Source organism: Lactuca serriola, chromosome 6, assembly GCF_051521515.1.
Source record: "Lactuca serriola cultivar US96UC23 chromosome 6, Lser_US96UC23_V15, whole genome shotgun sequence".
NCBI classification, from domain to species: Eukaryota; Viridiplantae; Streptophyta; class Magnoliopsida; order Asterales; family Asteraceae; genus Lactuca; species Lactuca serriola.
This window is the reverse complement of record NC_136413.1, coordinates 42,868,498-42,880,403: the sequence shown is the minus strand read 5'-3', so window position 1 is coordinate 42,880,403 and position 11,906 is coordinate 42,868,498.

The following is an 11,906-nucleotide window of genomic DNA, read 5'->3' as shown; positions in this document are numbered from 1 at the left end:
GTTTTAGTAGATGATATAAGTGATGATAATAAGTATGGCTTGGCTGAAGAAGACGACAAGGACTCAGAAATTTTTGATACTACAAAATATGAACATGAACGTGATGATCAGGTTTATACTTTTGACAAAACTGTTGGGGACAATTTTTTGAACAAACTTTTAGGTGATAGAAGTGATGATGATGAATCCAACAATGTAAAAGATATGGAGGTTGCGTGTCCCTGTGTGACAACTCGAAATTTCTATCTTATAACAAACCCTGCATTCAATCAAAGTCAAACTTACTTCTACTAACTTTTAGCACTTTTGGAGTCAGTTTGGGTGTTTTAATCTTGAATACATCAGAGGTAATTATAGGAAGTATACTCTAGAGTTAAATGTGCAACGCTTAAGTCTCAAAACTCCAAGGTTTGGCGTTTACGGCCATAAAATGGAGTTTACGATTGTAAACTCTAAGGTATAAATATGACACTTAGTCATTTTTATCATTTTCAAGCCTAAAACTCATTCTCTCGCAAGTATCATCCGAATTCTTCACTAGATCTTCAACTTGGTAAGTGATTCTTTCCTTGATTAGTTGATATACTTCAATATCTAGTGTTTGTGCATGATTTCATCCATGAAATCTCTTCATTTTGATAGATCTTCAAGTGTTCTTCATATCACCAAGAACACCAAGAACACACACTAGTGTTCTTGAGCCTTAAACACCCTTACAAGCTTCTATATTGTAAGTAATCTTATCTTAGCTTGTTTCACACTTGAATCAACTAGTTTACACCTAGAAAACATCAAGAAAACAAGATCAAAAGGTGTTTACGGCCAAGGAAATCTCCTTGGGCCGTAAACCCCAATTAGGGGTGCAAATGAACCCTAATCCCTTCCAAAGCCTTGGGACCAAGTCTAGAACACTTCCAACTTGAGCTAAGGACCTAAAAATTTGAATTGGTACAAAATACCTTGATTTTACGGTCGTAAACTCGTGGAGAAATGGTCATTGGGTCGTAAACCCTAGTTAGTGGTGCAATGGTGCCACCATTCCTTCCTAAGGCCTAGACTTGATCATAAAACACTTCATTATGACTTGTAAGACCTTATAACACAACTTGGTACTTAATACCATGAGTTTACGGCCGTAAACCCATGGGGAAATTACCCCTTGGCCGTAAACTCATGTGGTAATTACCATGGGCCATAAACTCCAATGTAAAGCTCCACAACCCTTAGATGCAACCCTTTTGTACTTATAACACTTGAACCAAAGTGTTTTCCATGTTCTAGGGTGTTTATAATTGCTTGAATAGTGGTATAATCACTAATTAGATACATATATGTGTCATTATATGCTAAATAGTATCCGTGTGTGCTCAAGTCTTCATTTGACTCTTAGCATCCTATCCCGATCTAACACTCGCATCACTCACTTCAGGTGAGTTCATACCCCTTAACTTGTCTTTTAAATGATTTTAAATGCTTTTATTGGGGGGGGGGGATGCAAGTAGAAAACATGTTAATTATATGATCAATCACATGTGATTTATAACTATGTTTCAAACAAGGGATTTCATATACTTCAAACTGTGTTTCAAATAAATGATTTCTTATACTTTAAAACTGACATCAAGTCATTAATATTTATTGTTAAACTCTTTAAAATATATTACAAAACATCTTTTAAAAGTTATATTTTCATCATTCACTTAACCCTTTGTACAAGTTGAGCAATGGGTTTACATTCATACTCAGTAACAATTCAAGACGTACATATAAATTATTATAGGTATAATTTATGATTCATAGAACATTTTACACAATTCAAGTATACTAAAGTACATAGTTATTCAATAACAAGTTAAGAACACTAGTAAAGAACATACAATCAATAATTCATTCCAGAATGATTGGGTTTCCAGAACTAAAATACATGTAACGCTTATATACTTTTTATGAGACATTTGATACAGGTCGTGTATTTCATTTTAAACAATATAGTTAAGTCCTGATATTATAACCAAAATCTCCAGCAGGGGATCGAAACAATGTGTGTGTAGATCTATATTGGGATTGACAATCCCACACTCAGGCTGCTAGCTACAGTTAGGCATACACGCCTACGAGTGACAATTGTTATCAGCAGTGCATTCAGCACGGGAGTGCGGGTTATTTAGCGTGTATGGTAGACACGCAGGCCAGGGAACAGACCTCGGATTTCCGAGAAGGTGAACGATTGACTGAAGGCCTGGTAGGGCGGTCCAGTCATGCTGAAGACTCTGTTTATGTTTGTAGATCTATGTTCAGGTATTGAGTAGGCTGCTACGCATTAGCAATCAATAGGTCTGTTCCACGTTTTGGGCATGCTGCTAGAGTAGGCTGAGGACTTCGGTGTATCTTGGTTGATCGGAAGTTATTATTAGGGGTTGGACGGCGTTCAAAGAATCTTGGTGATCTCATCTGTTCGGAGTGTCTCCGAGGTTTCACCTTCTTGGATCGGGTAATACTCTAGTTGGGGACCGAGAATGGATCCGAATGGGTGTTTTAATTAAAATGTTGGATCCAACGGTGTTGTTAGCCGAGAGTGTGGCATGATTGGAGAAAGTGATAGACAAGTGGGGCAGGGAACAGACCATGGTTTCAGGAAAGGTAGTTGGTCGATGTGAGGCTTGGGTTTAGGCCATGGAAAGGATTCCGGGAACGGAACTGGAGTTCGGAACCCCAAGAGGGCTAGAACAGACTGCATGGGAAAGATTCCCGGGAAGGATGGTTCAGGGTGACGTACAACAGTTTTGAGCGGTCCGGATAGATTGAAGGCCAGAAGGCGTACCAGTCAGGCCGAAGGCTCAGGGAACGGTCCAGACAGGCTGAAGGCACGGGAGGGCGGTCCAGACATGCTAAAGGTTCTGAGAGTGGTCCAGATAGGCTGAAGGCCTGGTAAGGCATTCCAGTCATGCTGAAGACTCTATATGTGTTAAGTGGACCTGTATGCGGAGAATGAGTGGATATGTCGCCATGCAATAGTAATCGATATGGTCTGGCCCCAAGTATTGATCATGATGATGGAGTTGGCTGGAGGCCGTGTGTGGGCCTTGTTGGTTATGTGATCGGATTCGGGGTATGTGGGAGTTCGAGAATAGAAGTTGCTCTACATGGATAATGTAGAGTGGAGCTTAGCTCAGGGGCACTTATAGGTGCGGTAAAAGTTGTTAAGTAGACTTCCTATAAAGGAAAGGTATGTAGCTCCGAAAGGAGTGTGAGTCCTCTTAAAGGAAGGTAGTAGAGTAAATGGATGATCGAAAGTGCTCCAGTTGATGGTGATAAGCACTGAGATTGTAGCAGATGTGTGGAAGCACATACGGTTTGGATGCCCGTTGAGATTGTGGAACGGTTAGCACTGACGCGGAGTCAGGGGAGATCGGAAGTGATGCACAGGTAGATCCTTGGATCCCGAATTATGGTTGTGGTCATGAGTTATGTGTGTAGTGGTGTTTCATCCTAGGGATGGCTAGACCATCGTAGGCGTGCCTGCTCTTCTATCCCGAGGCTGAGTGGGCCAGGTACGATGTGTATGAACGTTATGAATGGATGTTCAGGAGGGTTACTCGGAAGCTGTGAAATGTTCCATCATGTCAGCGCGGTAAGGGATTTGATCCAGGGAGGAAATGGGATGAGTTTCCATCGGTGCAAGTTAGTAGAAGTGGCGCCAGATGGGCGAGAGATAGCAGGATAATACTGGGTCAAGACCCGGTGGTTTAGAATGGTATCCAGTTTTCGCAGGTGGCGAATGAATGCGTAAGACGGAAGTAAGGTAGTGTCTTCTGGTGGCACTTAGTGATGAGTATCGTTATTAGAGAAAGGAATCCGGTGGCCGGCTTGAAGCAGTTATCAGGACCCTGCAAGGGAAGAAATGGATTTTAGGGATTCGATAGCAGTGTTTGAAGGAATCTGGGTCGGTTTGAGATCAGTGGATGCATTGTGGGAATATCATCCGGAAGTTTGTGTTGCAGTAGGCTTCGAGGATGAAGCCTAATTTAAGTGGGGGAGAGTTGTAACATCATGAATTTCAGAAGTACGATTTAAGAGTTTAAATTGTAATTTCGAAGAAGGGACTCGACGAGTAGGTTCGCTTACTCGCCGAGTCGGAGCGGGTTTGGTTCGCGAATTAAGTGACCAACTCGCCGAGTTGGTGCTGGGATGAGAAAAACCCTAATCTTAGGGTTTGCACCCTATTTAAAGGACTTAATGTCCTCCCTTCAGCTGCCTTAGCCCCCTTTGAGATCCAGTAAACCCTAGCTCGTGTGTATAAGGCCATTGGAGGGAGATTGAAGCTTTGAGAGGTGTTCTAGTGGAAGAAACTTGAAGATCAAAAGGTTTTGCATCAAGAAAGTAGTGTAGATCCAAAATCTACTACAGTTTTGGGCACATCTTGGAGGTAATGAGCTGTTACCTTTCCTTTGTTGCTTCTAGATTTATTCTTGAATGAGATTTGGGGGCATTTTGGTATGATTGAGATCCACTTCGGGTTTGGAGTCCAGATCTGAGGTTGCTACTTCAGATCTAGACTTGTATTGGTCCAGAAAGTCATAAAGCATCAGTTATTGAATTGTTGGTGAAGCCCTTTTTTCTAAAACCCAAGCCCTAGTGTGTTTTGGGCCCATATCTCTTTGGTTTCATGTAAAGTTTGCAACTTTATGTGAGGGATAGATTGTAGAAAGGTGGATCTACAGATTGGAGCCTCAGCATGGCTCGAAAAGCCTCTGAATGGATTGAGAACTGGAGAGACTCGACGAGTCACATGGGTGTACTCGACGAGTTGTATGAACACGCGCATGGACTCGACAAGTTGGAAGAACAACTCGGTGAGTCTGTTCTTGGACTCGGCGAGTTAGGTCGCAGAACCCCAACCTCTTTTGGTTAAAGCCTTGGATTAGTGAGTCGGTTGGCGACTCAGTGAGTTGGACAGGATGGGAGTCAGAGATCGTTGGACTCGGCGAGTCTTGGGGCAACTCGGCGAGTTAAGTTGTGTCATGAGAGTTTTCTGGGTAAGGGAACTCAGCGAGTCGACGGGGCGACTCGGTGAGTAGAGTCAACCAGGAAGGTTGACTTTGACTGAGGACTTTGACCTTGGTCGGCCCTTTTAGTTGTTATCTTGGTTACAGTATGCTACATGTGGTTATGATCTGTTAGATTGGTATCAGAATAGACAGTATGTTGTTATGCTCATGTGATCCGTTAGGATTGGTATGTTAGTGACCTAGTTAAGTCGATGCCTTGGTCATGAGAGATTGCTATGATTGATGATTTGTGAGATAGTTATATCTGATATTTGTACTTGTACTGTTGATGTGCTTGTTGATCTGTTAGATCGGTATCCTGGTATATATAGGATGATGCTATGTTAGTGACCGGTTAGGTCGATATCCTGGTATATAGGATGATGCTATGTTAGTGACCTAGTTTAGGTCGGTATCCTGGTATATAGGATGATGTTATGTTAGTGACCGGTTAGGTCGATATCCTGGTATATAGGATGATGCTATGTTAGTGACCTGGTTTAGGTCGGTATCCTGGTATATAGGATGATGCTATGTTAGTGACCGGTTAGGTCGATATCCTGGTAAGGATGATGCTATGCTTTATGATCTGCTAGATCGATTTGTTTGCCTATGGACTGTTATGTGATTTCTTATTATATGTACACATGGTTATTTGCTTGATGTTTGGGTTGAGGCGGTCCTGCTTTGTGCTGAAGGCCAACATACCCTACGAGCGGTCCGGATAGATTGTAGGCCCGTATGGCGGTACAGTCATACCGAAGGCTCGGATAGATCCAGATAGACTGAATGCCCGGTGCGGGCGGTCCAATCATACTGTAGACTCAGAGTGTGGACCAGGGGAACTGAATGCCTGTTGAGGGCAGACCAGTCACGCTGCAGACTTGAGAGGCATGGCTTTTATGTATTGTGATACAATATGTTATGATTATGGTTGTATGTGTTTGGTATTTTGGGGGTAACTCACTAAGCTTTCGGGCTTACAGTTCAGTGTATTGTTTCAGTTACTTCAGGAGATTGTGGCAAGGCGAAGGCATGATCGTACCACTCCTCATGTTTTATGATTCATGTGATATGGTTCTAGGGGATACTCTGATGTTTAAACTATTTTGAAAATAAGATGTATGAACTTAATGGTTTTTGAATGAAAATAAAATGTTTAAGGAAGTTATGATTTTTCTAAGATTTGGCATAGTGGTATGCAACCCAGAATTCGAATTTTAGATCGAACGATTTTTTAACTGACTCAACCTACACGAGAATCGAAGAACCCATTAATAGGAGCTCAACAATAAAAAGATAGACAACGGACGTCGGATGACAGAGTTATGAATTTTTAACGGACTTTACCTGTCCAGACCTGTTGAAATATAACTTTAAAAATAAATCAAAATTAGCCAACGGAGTCTAAATAAAAGTTTTTGAGTACGTTTCCACCTACGCGTGAATATAAAGAACGTCAAAAGCGGAGCTCGTATGCAAAAGTTATGGAGTTTAGAAAACTGATAAGGCTGTTGCGAGGGTACAGTGTACGCCCTGTGTACAAAAACCTGTACGCCACACCCGAATCTCGTCACATGTCCCTTCTTACGCAGAACGTCGCCTCGTACGCAAGGCGTAGTGAGTACGCGTAGTGTACACTGAGGAGTACGCCCAACGTAATGCGCAGCTGAGGCCTATATAAAGGATGCAAGGTTCAACACTTTTCTTCACTCCTTCACCATTCTTTGCCCCTCTAAGCTCTCTCTAAACATCCCCAACTCCTAGTTACTTCTAAGTTCTAGAGGAAAACCCCACTAGAAGGCTCCGAAAAGAAGAGCTTTTTGACACGAAAGTTATGTCCCCGCAGAGTCCGGTTCCTAGCCAAAACCCCGGTAAGTGAGATATGCTTACCCTACTTTAAGTATAGCTTATGTTTAAGTTTATTATCGCTATTATAAACTTATAAACAATAAATATATTATAAAATATAATATAAAAAGGGTTTTTAAAATATATTTTAAGTACTCGTGGTACGGGGAATTTGGTTTGAAGGGTCACATAGGGTTGTTGGATTTCAGAAGTGCTATAATGCCAAAATGGTCTTGCCCTCCGGTGTTACATGTATGGCCCCTGTCTGTACATAGTGGTTGAAAAGTATTGTTTAACACTTATAAAACAATATCTCTTGTAAATAGTCACGATAAATATTAGACTAAAATCTAGTGGTAATAATAGTAGGTTTCGTCGAAGGAATGATATTATTAAGAAGTGAAGCGCTGCCCGAGTTGGTAATCATCACTTTGACAAGTGAGTGCATAGTTACTTTCATCTTACACACACACACACACACACACACATATATATATATATATATATATATATATATATATATATATATATAGAGAGAGAGAGAGAGAGAGAGACTTAGGTTCAAATGTTTTCACTATCTATTGTGTGCATGTATGATTAATTATGGACCAATCATTTTAGTTATTTTAAGAAAGTAATTAAAGCATATTAAATCTTGAAGATGTATTTAATATCCATTATATCTTCAACATGTAATATGCATTAGTTAATTTTTTAAAATTACTAAAATGATTGGTCCGGAATTAATCATACATGCACACAATAGATAATGAAAACAAAATAACACTACTAGAAAAACAACCTTTTACGACGCTCATTGCACGTCGTAAAAGGCTCAGATGACGCACAAATGCGCGTCAAGGAAGGCCCTGTCATAAAGAGAGACGAAGCGCATTTACGACGCTCATTTATGACACGCAAATACGACGCGCGTTTACGACACACAATGCGTATCAAGGAAGGCCCTGTCATAAAGGAAGACGACACGCATTCGCGTGTCGTAACCTTACGACGCGCGTGTTAATGACATGCAATGCGTATCAAGAAAGCCATTGTCAAGAAAGGCCATGTCATAAATGAAGATGACACACATTTTTGCGTATCATAATTTTAAATGTTTAAAAATAACATTATTTATAGATTTACTAATTTACAAATTAAATTTGTATTTAATGTCTCATAATAGAAATAAAATAGCATATACAAAAAATACAATCCATTGCATAAAATTTAATGTCATATAATTCTATTTCTTACAATATATAAATTTGCATTCATCTAATCTACTCTGTGTTTCATACTAACAATTGGAATGAAGAATGCAACACTTGCATTTAAAGCATCTTATCTCTTTCAGCTTGAGCTTTCTTTTCCTCTTCTAACTCTAGAGCTATTCGCTTTCATCATCAACCCTGTAAACACATGTACATATCAACATAAGTGCAAAAATAAATGATAAATAAATAAATAATAAAATTTCAGTTCATTACAATCAAATACTTGATAAATACACAAGGGACCCTATAAACTTCGGAGATTTAAAAATGATGAATGAAATAGTTGGAAGTTTATATTTTTTTACCATCCATGATGTCAAATCCCTAGATATAATACAATTTTTTATTTAAAAAATCGTTACTAATTAGTTTTACTTTTTAACTTGTCTTTAACCAAACCACCGGATGTAAAAATCCCAGCCAAAACCACAACCAGAAACATCAGTTCAATGAATCAAGTCCATGTAGCGACTAAGAAATCAATCAAATCGGAGCAATAATACTACGACGTCTAAACATAATATTTAACTCAAAGAACCCCAACAGTAGACACAATTAAATGAATATAACGAGGTTAGTGAATCTTACTAGTGTGTGGATGTCCAGATATCAGTCGCCAATGTTGCCAGAAGGAAAATGCAAAAATTTCTGTGTAGAAAAAGGAATAATTACTGAAGTGGGATCTGACTAGATTGTTGAAGAATATCTTCTCAGTATATGGATCTCGGATATTGACCCAATTTTTAGTCCGGTACCATGCTAATATTGACTTTCAAATCATCAAATTATTACTTCAGGTACCTTCATTTTTTACTATTTCCTGCATAATTTCAATCAATTTAAAAAAGGTGAGATTTTTTTACATTTTCAAGATAACCCATTAGCAAAATACATGAACCATTTTCTTCAATTATGAAAAGCATAGAACCGATTTACAAGATTCAGTAGTTTTGTTGACTTGAGCTATAAGAACATGAGTTACAAAAAGATCAAATATCCTGCAATTCAGTAATGATCCATCAAAATTAGAATCAAAGCGAAACAACAGATTTATAGACAACATATTTTCCAGTTTTTTTGTTCATTTCTATGCCCAAGTATAGAATTTTTATTGATCCAATCCAAAACTTGATTTTTTTCCTAATTCAAACCTATGTTCACTCATTCTATTAGCATGCATCGTGATTTGGGGCGATCCTAGATGACAGAAAGACGATCCATTTTGATATTTTAAAAGCATTGTTCTACAAATCAGATGCAAAAATAAATTAATAAGTTCAACATAAAAGGTGCTAAATTTAGAAAATACTAAGATCAATTTTGATCTTGAACGGCTGTGAAAAATCAAATCACGAAATTCAGTTATTCAACAGATCACAAACACCCATATGAAAGTAATCAACAAGATAACTATATGGAAATCAATCAATCAAGTTTGACAACATAACAAGAATCAGATCACTCAAAACAGATGAATTTAGGGAAGTTCAAGAACGAAAAGTACTTGTATTTATGTCGTACATGAGAGTGAACCTCGGCCTGATACTTAGCTTTACAGGTGTCAAGAGGGTACAAGATGGTTGTGCTCAAAACAGCTCCAATAGCTCCTGATGTTGCCTCCGAGACAGATTCCAGATCAATCAAAGACATCATTAATCAAGGTTTCTTCTCAACGCCGATTACATGAAAAAAATATAATTAAGGAAACAAACAAGAAGATGATGAATTGATTGTGCTATCAAGCAATCAGAGAAGTGAAGAAGTAAAATTAAGTTTGGTAGAGGTGATCGTGTTTTGCATTGTCAATACAAGCATACAGTGGGTACGCCAATGTTGACAACAACGAGAACAAATTAAAGAGTAGGGGGAATATTGAATGAAAAAGTTACCTTGAGAAGCTCATAAATGTAATACTATCAGTCTCTTGATTACCATGGTGTTTGATCTATCTGGACCACAAAAATCTTCCTTCACAACTGTACCCATCTTCTTCTCTTCATCCCTGTAAAAAAACATGTAAGTCAGGTTTTGTAGTCTAAGGATTGGAGGGAGGGTATTTTTGGACTGTGGTCCCGATTATTATAGGTAGAGTCTTATACTTGGAGGTGCGATCGAGCCCACTAAGTTTTAGATGATATTTGGAGGGAGGGTATTTTTGGATTGTGGTCTCGATTATGGATTGTTTTACCGATGTCCAGACACTTTTCCATCTTCAACTGAACTATATATTCTGCATACTTATGTCCTCCAACATGTGAGCAAGCAATCATAAACACCTGCTCCTTCAACACCATGAGTTAACCAAAACAATTCTTGTAAAAATTAAATTTGAAGAGAAAAATTGAAAAAACATGTCCAATAACACCCTGTCTTGTGAAGAGAATATGTTTCACTAATGATCCTCCCTGAAGTATATCCATTTATTTGCTTTTATACCAAAAATTCCCCTCAGAAATGCAGCCCATACCCCCACACATATAAAAAAATGAAATAAATAAAGAGTACAATTTTTTTAAATACCTGTAATGGAACTATGTTGACAACAGGCTGCAAGCAGTCAACAACAGGAGGAACTTGAATTACTCTACAACATGGACCACAAACAGCTTCTGCAATTCCACCCAAAGCATAAACACCATTTGTGCCTTCTACACCGTTTTTGGCCTCCCTTTAAGGCATTTTGCCAAAATTGCATCGCAAAATTCCTTGGAATACCTACAAAACCAAATTTTAACTACTATGTGTCTTTGAAATGGAAGAAGTTAAACATATGGAATGAACCAGAATTCACATTCGACCAACAACACCATCTTTTTTAGTGGTAAGTGTGTGTGTGTGTGTATGCTCACATTAACTTTAGTTAAGTACTTGACATTTTAGAGTTCTAGATAATTCCTTAATGATGAAAGCTTTCCTCAATGTAGATTTATCCTACTTAACAGTACCATGTGTATATGCTCACATTCTTCAAGTGAACTCTGCAAATTATCCTTTCAAACCGATCATAACAATATTTTAGTTTGCTCTTGCTAAGAACGTGGTAGGCTTTTAGGACTATCTTAGACCAAGTTCTCATTGGCCTTCAATGTAATTATATTAATTTCATAATCCTAACTTACACCTGCTTAGCCGAGAATAACATCAAGAATTTTAACACACACATAATAGTTACAATCAGGACAATTCAGAATAGATCTCAACAAAACTGAACCAACAATGCTTGCAAATAAACAATCCATGAAGTGCGCCCTTTTAATTAAAGAAGAAAAAACACAAAAAAACATCATCGATACAAAATATTAGTACCTTATATTTTCTCACAGATCTCAATGAGTGGTACCCTAATACGCAAAACAACAGCATCGACATCTACAAGTTTGGTGCTGAGATTCACGAAGTCAACATAATCTCGGTTAACTCGCTCTACTAGTTCATGTTTAAGGGATGAAAGATGAGACAACAGCTCTGATTAGGGTTTCAAAGGGTTCACAGGTTCATAGATTGGAGATGCAGGATTCCGAGTCGAAATCAGGGCTGAGAATTGAGGAAAGAGAAAGTACACAGAAAGTGTGTTTGTGAGTGTGAGAGAATTCAAGCCTACGTCTTCTGATCAACAGAAGGAATACGCTGTTATTGAGAGGGTAGATGAGACGGCAGCTCCGATCTTAGGGTTTCAAAGGGGACACAGGTTAACAGATCGGAGATGTAGGATTCTGAGTCTAAATCAGGC